This window comes from Saccostrea cucullata, unplaced genomic scaffold, assembly GCF_032062105.1.
Source record: "Saccostrea cucullata isolate Sc308-1 unplaced genomic scaffold, CSIRO_AGI_Scuc_v1 ctg565, whole genome shotgun sequence".
NCBI classification, from domain to species: Eukaryota; Metazoa; Mollusca; class Bivalvia; order Ostreida; family Ostreidae; genus Saccostrea; species Saccostrea cuccullata.
Window position 1 is genome coordinate 57182 of NW_026923523.1, and position 9345 is coordinate 66526.

Here is a 9345-nt window from a genome sequence, read left to right on the forward strand (position 1 = left end):
GCGAGTTATGTGGATCCAGATAATTATCAAAAAACATTTAACACCAATCAGGACCAGTTTCATAAAATCGGAGATCTGCCATGTACACCAGATGTAGTTGGTTGATTATCAAGGGAAAGCGTTCGAAGAAATATCATAGCATATATATCATAGAACATAAACATAACAATTTTCAAAAATATTATATAATTTAATTTAATAAAATTGCAGAAGATTCTTTGTCTTTCTTTTTAAACATATCAACGACCTTTGAGGTCAAAAGTTTTCACCTACAAGTAGCTTACTAAATAGCTGATAATGCGGCAACATTTCAAAACTCTTTTATAGTACAGTGTTTTCGGGTCATACAACAAAAAAAAGGATTTATAACACTTCACCAAGGTTGTTTAGTGTAAAGCTCGGAAAATAGGACTGAAAATATGGCGACAACATAAAGATATAAATACTTTGGCCAAACGAGGAGCAGTTCTCTCCCTTATTTCGTACACTATTGAACACGTTTGACAGAATCGAAGCTCACAGAAACATTTTTAGCCAGAAATAATTTGTAAGGATGCAAATAAAATGTTATTTCAATGTTGACTCATTAATAATATGTATTTTTAAATTGTTCAACTTATCGATTGGAAAGATAAACTTATTCTAATTTTACTCCTTAATTACATACAGTTTAATTTCATCCCTGCCCCTTAAAAGAAATACAAATTATTTTACAGCTTACAAAATATTTAATGCATTAATAAGAATTTTTTGAGATCAAAATTAGGTAAAAGATTTAAGCAATGTATTCCTACAGTACAGGTGCCCCTTCGTAGGCCCCTTAATTGAATGTTATTGAATGTTATAATTAAATTCGATTATAGTTTTGGCGAGTTGCGCTCAGGTTTCTTTAAACAACCTGTTGGAATTCCCATTGAATGTTATTGCAACAGGTAATCAGCAAATTTGTTTTGAATTTATGCAAAATCTGAATGAAAAGTTTTTTTTTTTTCAACCAACCTTAAACTTAATATACGAAATAATATCAGTTACTAGACGTAATATAATTCATTTAAATTCGCATGAAGAAGAATTTATTCAAATTTGAATGAAAAGTAAAAAAAATTATTTCTTTCCATGCATCATTAAGGTTAATGGACGAAATTTTGTCAATTAATATCATTCATTGATATTCTTCTTATGTTAACTCAAAACATTTCTCTTAAGGTAGGATTCTTCTCATATTTCTAATATTTAAAAATTAATGAAATTTTCACAGAATCAAGAAGGCAATATCAGTAAGTGATAATATCAATGAAATTAAATTTGACCGTTTTATATTAGAGGCAAGGTCAGGTCAAGGTCATTATCTTTTCCTTGACATTAAGAATAAAAATATACTGTTGCCAATCATGTGATACCTACTTCTATTTCAAAAGTTTAAATATTCTTTTTTTTTTGCATAAAAACATATTAATATATCGGGTCCATAGCATGATATTACCAAATTTACAAAAATAATTAAACTAAACTGGATATTGGCTAATCCGAATTTTCTCTGTTTATCTTAATCTTTTAGGATATATTAGTTATTTTCATATGCTTCCTATATTTAACTTTTTCTTATTTTCACATATAATAAAGTAGTCTTATAAATGTACAAAATGATACAAAAACAAAAAGTTTTGATCGTTTACTAAGAGAGAAAAAGTACTTTTTATGGATTTTTGGCTCCAATCTGCACTTTGATAGGAAACTTTTAAAAGCTAACAAAGTTCTAGTTTGTTTGAAAAATCATTTTTATTTGATATATTTTAAAAGTCTAGTCTCTCATTATTTATTTAACTTAAATTTGAAAAATTTCTCCAAGTCTTCAATTGTGTAAAAATTATAACAAAATTCATTGTTCTATTATAATTTTGAGAGGCAGAAAAAAGATATTTTCATACGCCACCATTCCGCCAAAAATATAGTCCCTGCTAGTTTTCAAACGCAGTTTACCATTTCTAATTAAAGTTGTACAATTTTGATGAGAAAAGAAAAATATGGTCTTTTAAATCCCTTACACCTCAATATATAAGACAAATAAGCTAATATACTTTGAATGTTTCATCTAGTCAGAAACCAGAGAAGAATCCTACCTTAAACTAAAAAAAATATAAAATGTACAGCGTCTGATATATACATCTGTTCAATATTAAGATGATGTTAGAAAAAAAGTAGAGAAAACTTACAATTACAATTTCCTATAATTCTTATCATATGCATTAGGAGTTGCTTGTTGATATATATATTCATTTGTAAGTCTGCCCTAATAAATGAATTCCTGTGAGTTGTATAACAAAGAAAAAAAAGTTAAATAAAATCATATTGGCCATAATTTCTTACTAAATGATAACGGACGTTCTACATCTGAATTGTTTATAGAGCTAAAACGTTCGTTTGTTTGGCAACTTAAGTCATTCTTAAATTGACTGAAAAGAGTATTGTCAATTTAGTTGAGTTGTTTAAAATATATTTATAAGTCGTCATATCATGCTTGATATTGTATTTATGTACCGGTAAAGGCATTTATAAATGTCTCAGTTGAACTATGCAGCAAATGCTTCATGCTCAAATTTTATAAAGTATGAAAAAAAATTAGTTCTTATTGATGGTGCTTTGGCAATTTTGACTAGCACATGTATTTGAATGTAATTTTATTTTTATACTAGCACATGTATTTGAATCTAATTCTATTTTTATATATACATAAAAAAAATTAACTCTTGCGTTAGTCATCATGATTTTTTATTTTAGAAAATCATTTCAAAGATTGTTATTATCATGAAAGCAATTTAAAGCAAGCTCATTAAAAAATACCCCTAAAAGTTCAGAGGTGTGATCAGGGCAGTGATGAAGAATATACCCTGACGACCGTGACATGAGCGCGGGGAAAATCCGTTTATTATTCTGAGTGACAATATTTGTTAACGTTAGTTAAGTTTAGACTTCAAGGTGCTTGAACTTAGATTTGAAGTTGATATTTTATCAAATTTTCGGTTTAATATTGTGACCAATATTTTTCTATGACATTTCACATGCACATATAATAAAAACTTAACTGGAAATTATTGAAACTACGAATTTTGGAACGTGTTTAATTGATACATCTTTGCACCTTCACAAAGTAAACTTTATCCTATCAAAACCGAAAAGTAGAAATTCGGTTGTGTATTAATGAAAAATATTCAAGTACAATCTAGAAAATAAAAGGACAAAATGTGAAAAAGCAAAATCACCTCACCCGTATTTTAAACAATCCGTGTTGTGAAGAGTTAAACAAATTTAACACACCCGTGAAACGTAAACTGTGTTTGTATACAGGACTGGACACTGTTACTATAAACGGTTACGTTTCCCCGGTTGTATTCAATATGTTATAATTTTCATACATCACTGAGCACGGACTGATAGTACTGAAGACAAGAAGATTGAATTTTACTTTCAGACATTTCTACTTTGAATTTTCTGGATTATACGTTGCATATATTTCATACATACACAACAAAAATATATTTTTATATGTATTAAGGATATAAATATTTGCTATTTTTGAAAGTGCAAACATGTATCAATAAAACACGTCCTGAAATTTGTTGTGTCTAGACAATTTAAATAATAATTCTAGCTTTTAAGCATTTTCATACATTGTTAGAAACATTTATTCCATACTTTCGACATTCTGTAATATTGTATCTTGTTGCATTCAACTGGGCTAGCGCGCTCCATGAAATATACCTACTTGACATGTCTGTGTGATTCACATGTTTGAAAGCATCTTAAATATACTCTGTAGTATGGAAAGGAGGAATGAGTAAACATACATTGAAAATTCATAAATACATATATATTGAAAACATATGGCTGGACCGGGAATCGAACCCGGGACCCCTGTATTTCTAGTCAGGTGCTCTAACCACTGAGCTATCCATTCGCTATGTTTTTCTACTCAGCCAGCCTGTAATTTCCTAACTCCCCCTTCCTTAAATAGTCTTCGACCCCGAAGACACAACTCAAGTTCACCTTGTCAGGACTTAACATTAGTAATTATACATTGCCTTAACAAGGTAGGCCACGGCACCATCTGTAGTATGGAAAGGAGGAATGAGTAAACATACATTGAAAATTCATAAATACATATATATTGAAAACATATGGCTGGGCCGGGAATTGAACCCAGGACCCTTGTATTTCTTGTCAGGTGGTCTAACCACTGAGCTATCCAGGCCGATGTCCTCAGCCCAGCCTAATTTCCTACAACTCAATATTTGAATTTCTCGCTGTCCTATATTGTTGAATTTTTACTAACGTTGCTGCAACCGCATTGTGACGTCACGTTAACACACGTTTCTCCGTGTACATTTCTACGAATGAGTATACACTCAAATGGTATTCAAATTAATTTGTTGGTTTGTAGAAAAACACAGCGAATGTAAATATCTAAAAATGAGGTCCTTTATCTTTTGTATGCAATAGTCCTATGGCTTTCAATGTACATGTGCATCATTTTCAAGCACATACATATTTATAGATTAAAACAACGCTGTTGGTAATCGGAAATATTCAAAAGAACTCAAATGAGCTAAAATTATTTGTCGTTGTCAAAATCGTCAAAACAATTGGATCTTTACGTCGTGATGTCCTTAGACAATTCAAGGAGTAAAAAGGTTAAATTCTATAAAATATTTTAAATCTTAAAAAAATGCACAACGGATCCGTGAAGATCAACTATCATGTTGGTTTGCACAAAGCGTAGGAAAATTTCCCTATCTTTATACGTAGTTCAAGTACATACAATCTCCCGGTAAAAATAGATGCTGTGTATCATAGATATGATTTTTTTTCTGCAATAGCTGCAATGTTAATTCCCGTACTTACAACCAAAGAAAGGCATTTTATTGTTTATATTTATATTAGTATAAATAATCATTTAAAGTAGGATTAAAAAGATTAATTCTTGTGTTATTGATATGTATTGGACGAAAATATTTCAGTATTCATGCATTTATACTCAGAGTGAATAAAAAGGAGAACATTCAAATTCCTAATTTTCAAGTGTATAATACGACATCCCGGTGTTTTGTGCACGTGATTGAATATTCCTATAAATACAGGTGTATGAAGCACATTATCAACCTGACTCACGTTAGAAGAGTAAAAACCTCTCAGGTAATTCGTCGGCAGGTTTGCAACAGATTCTTTTGTAATATATTTGTTATGTTATATGTCTACTCGAACGATGTTGTAATCATTTCATTTTAATAATGTTTACTTTTCATGACAAAATGGAAGATTTTTTTTTATTTTCGTTCAGTCGCGATTACTCTTCTAAAAACAGTCATTGTTGAAATTTCATACATGTGCTTAGGATTCTGAGCTTTGTTTCTAAAATTCTAAATGATCTTTTTATTTTTTAATGTTGCATTTTTAATTTCTGTGTTACATGAATTTCCAATCACCCAAACTTTTAAAAATGTCTCTTTCTGTACCTCTTCCGGTAAATTTTTTATTTCAGACAATTTATTGCCATTTGCTTTTTTAAAGAATTTTCACTCCATCTTCACCATTTATTTTTATGCAATTATTTCTGTTAATTTTTTTTCTAATTGCATCAAAATTTATATTTTTCCAAATCTCCTTTAGCTAACTTCAAACAAAATTTAAAAAAAACATTAAAAATATTTTATATAAAACATTTAAATTTTTTGATTAAAAATCTTTTTTTATGATGCTCACTGAAATTTACATTCAATTGCAGTATGCAGATGATTTGTTATTCCACAACTTTCTTGATTTGTTGGGTACTGCTTGTGCACTCAACGAACGGCGTTGCTCGTAAGTTCTATTATACATAACCTCATGTTTTTCATAACTGTCGATATTATTTGTAACTGAATACATTTTTACTACCATGTTAAATCTTTAACCTTTTAGGTTGCATTTGGTATTTAGATTAAACTTATAAAAACATTGTTACCATATATATATACTAAAAAGCATTTTTAGTAATTAGAGGTCAAGTAATACTTGAAGATATGTACTAGTATGTAAAGGATTTTTCTGTAGATACATGTACATGCTTTGCTTTCATATAGAAAATGACCCTTGCAAGTCCCATGGTACACACGGAAACCAATGTTCCTTGGCTGGGAAATGGAGAAATGAGTATAAATCACAAATGACTATCTTCTGTCAAAATGCAACTATCACCGGTCAATACACTGATATCGCCGGAGATCCTACCCAGACCTACCTTCTGGTGGGAAAATATATCCCAGTGAACAACACAGAATACATCACTGGATGGTCGGTGGCCTTCAAAAACGAATTCCATGATGACATGTCTGTCAAGAGCTGGAGCGGGGTATTTTACGCTGCACATGGAAATATAAAGACCCATTGGGTCCACGCCAAATACGTACAGCCAAAAGACTATTGGAGAACCTTTTCCACAAATCAAGATACCTTTAGCAGAATAAGTAGCGATCCCTGCTTGCCAAATTCTGCTGGCTGAATGTCATCCTGATCTATTATAAAAATGACATTGCTTAAAGCTTGTGTGCCTATAATTAAAATGATCCAAAAAATAAACGAAATGTTTTATAAAAGTGTTTGTTTTAAGCAATAAAAATTATAAAAACAATATACATGTATAGATGTTTTTGTATTTATACCATTTGTTCGCATGAACTGAATTTATACTTCTAAATTTAGATTATATTAATGTACTTGCATAAAAAGAGATTAAAGGAGTTGTGTTCATGAGTATTTACATTTTAAAATCTCTTTGTCCGAGATAAACTGAAAATAGAGTAATGCAGTGCAGCTTTTAATTCTCAAATTGCCAGCCACCTGAAAAAGACTTCATGCTTTCTCACTGTATGAACCTTAATTTGTAATTTGGGCGGGCGAACAGAGATTTCTTTTTCTTGAACAAGAATATCATTACCAGAAACCTATCTAAACTAACTTGCCATGAATGTGCTTAGCTCAATAAAATTTTCTTCTCATCTGTAACTTAAATAAACGGTGCAACAGGTTTCCTTACGGTCAGTGATGAATTTTTATTACCTTGTGATCTCTAAACTGGTTTCTAATTGTCTTTAAAAATTAACAACGCTAAAATGTTTGATTTTGGCAAATTAAGGTATTTCCAAAAAGGTTATAGAGGCAACATCATCCTCTCGTATCTTGCACAAATGCCTGGGATGGTACCTAATTTCTAATTTTTTGTGTTAACTTGAAAAAGGAGCGTTACTTCAATCATAAAATCTTTTTTAAAAAAATGTAATTTGTGAACGTATCGTCTGTCCTTAACGGGTGTAAATTTTGACGTTTTGCATGTTAAAAGGTATATGACAATAATTTTTGGCGGAACTGTTGGTTCTGCTTACATGCTTATTTGGTTGTTTTGGGTACCCAAGCTACCTGATATATCCTTAAATGAACATTCTAAAAGCTTAAATACCGATCTTCACAAGAATTAAAAAGGGTATAATGTTCAATAACAGACTGATGAAAATACTCAGTAACTGTTCTTGTTTTTTTTGTAAATAAGGGTGCAAATTTGTTGATAATAATTTTAGCTGGCTGCAACACCAAATCGACTAATTAAGTCAAATTTAGCCCTCGCAAAGAATTCCGTAAAATTAATCACTTTTCAAAATTCAAGTAATAAAAAATTTGTTCCATAAGACAATGAGAACTTAAAAAACCTTCCAAGGAAGAGTTACAAGTTGTATTATTAAGCATGTTTTATCCAAAACATGCAAATGCCATTCAATGATATCTAAACTCAAAATAAATTAGAATTCTTCCCTTAAATACAGATAGCATTCTAAAAATTTAAATTCATATACATGTATAATACTAATGTCTTTTTTTTTTTTTATCAAAGAATAAGAATAGATGTATTGCAAAGCTAAATACCGAGTACGATATTTTTTAAAAACAAAATGTCAAATACCAGAGTATCTTATGGACATTTTCCATCAACAATTTCTTTTCTGAAAAATCGAAAGAACTTTTTAAATTGGTCAAAACTTGTTCAGTTTCATGCTATATTCAAATAACTAGCTTCCATCCTGATCAGATAAAAGATGAGTTCAAAGATATCGTTCATATAAGTGAATACATATTTCGAAACAGATTTGTAAAATGAAATAAAAAAAATTAAAGGTAAAAATGCTAGAATTATCATATTGACTTAACTTTCCTGTAAAAATCAAAAGTATATAATCAGTATGTTTATGCAAGATCAAGTGAATGCATTACAAGTTTTATATTTTTATTACATGAGAGAGTTACAGTTATACTGTCCCTATGTCTGTCAGTCTGTCCCGCTCACTTTTTCTTAACGCTTGCAGATATTGAGCAAATTTTTGGTATGTGAGTATATCTTTATGAGTTACAGATTAATTTTGGTTTTCGTTCCGCGTCATTTTGACGGAACTGTGGTATTTTTATCTTTTAAAATTCAGATAACGATCGGGTTCGTAACTAATGTACCTCCTGTAAATTAATATTTCAATGAGCTTATATCCTAAAGAAAATAGGGGATCCTAGTAGGGGACATATATTGCTGATGCAATACTCTCAGAGTGTTTGTTGTATATTGTTTTTAAGACAAGGTGGTTGTGACCGGTCAGCAGTGGATGCTCTTCCATGGCGTCTGATCCAACCTCTGATGTTTTGGAGGTCCATGTTTGCTCTGCTCCAATGTTGTATCGTCTTTTGAGCTTGTTCGTTATTTCCATATAATTCTTCATTTTAACTGAAGTAGTTTTGGTCTTTTACAGAACGTCCTTTTTTTTTTTCAATCAACAATTTAGCAATTTAGAATTCTATTCTAATTGCTTGTAGTGTTTTCACTTTTGACCGTTACAACAAAGAAAACATCGCAGATTCGAAATGCCTACGGGGAATGCTTACTCCTCCATGGCGTCTGATCCTGTTTTTGACATTTAAGATTTCAGATAAGAATTTTCTCTAATGAAATTTTTGTCTTCATTATTGTTCGTTATCTTGTAATTTGATGAGTTCTCGATTACAAAAATAGTAAATGCGACATTTCTTGTGTCAGTGGTTATCACAAGAATACACGTCACAATGTCACACCTACTTTTCAATAATAGTAATTAGGAACTGAAGCATAATATCGAAACACCGTATACCGATTTCAAGTTGTTTAATAGTTGTGTGATTTTGTAAATTATTAATTGTTCGTTTGCGTCCGGATTATAAAATAGTCGTCAAAATATGTTTTTAAGCATCATCAATAACATTTTCAAATCTTTCATCTAGGTTTTTTATTGTTCTTCTTCA

At 30.4% G+C, this 9345-nt stretch overlaps 1 long non-coding RNA gene across 1 annotated transcript; it reads left to right on the forward strand.

Moving 5' to 3' along the window:
- Nucleotides 1-5133: 5133 nt before the first annotated feature.
- On the forward strand, nt 5134-6616 carry LOC134264199 (uncharacterized). Its single transcript, XR_009991474.1, has 3 exons — nt 5134-5190; nt 5780-5856; nt 6117-6616. It is a non-coding gene; the product is annotated as an uncharacterized LOC134264199 (long non-coding RNA).
- Nucleotides 6617-9345: the final 2729 nt, after the last annotated feature.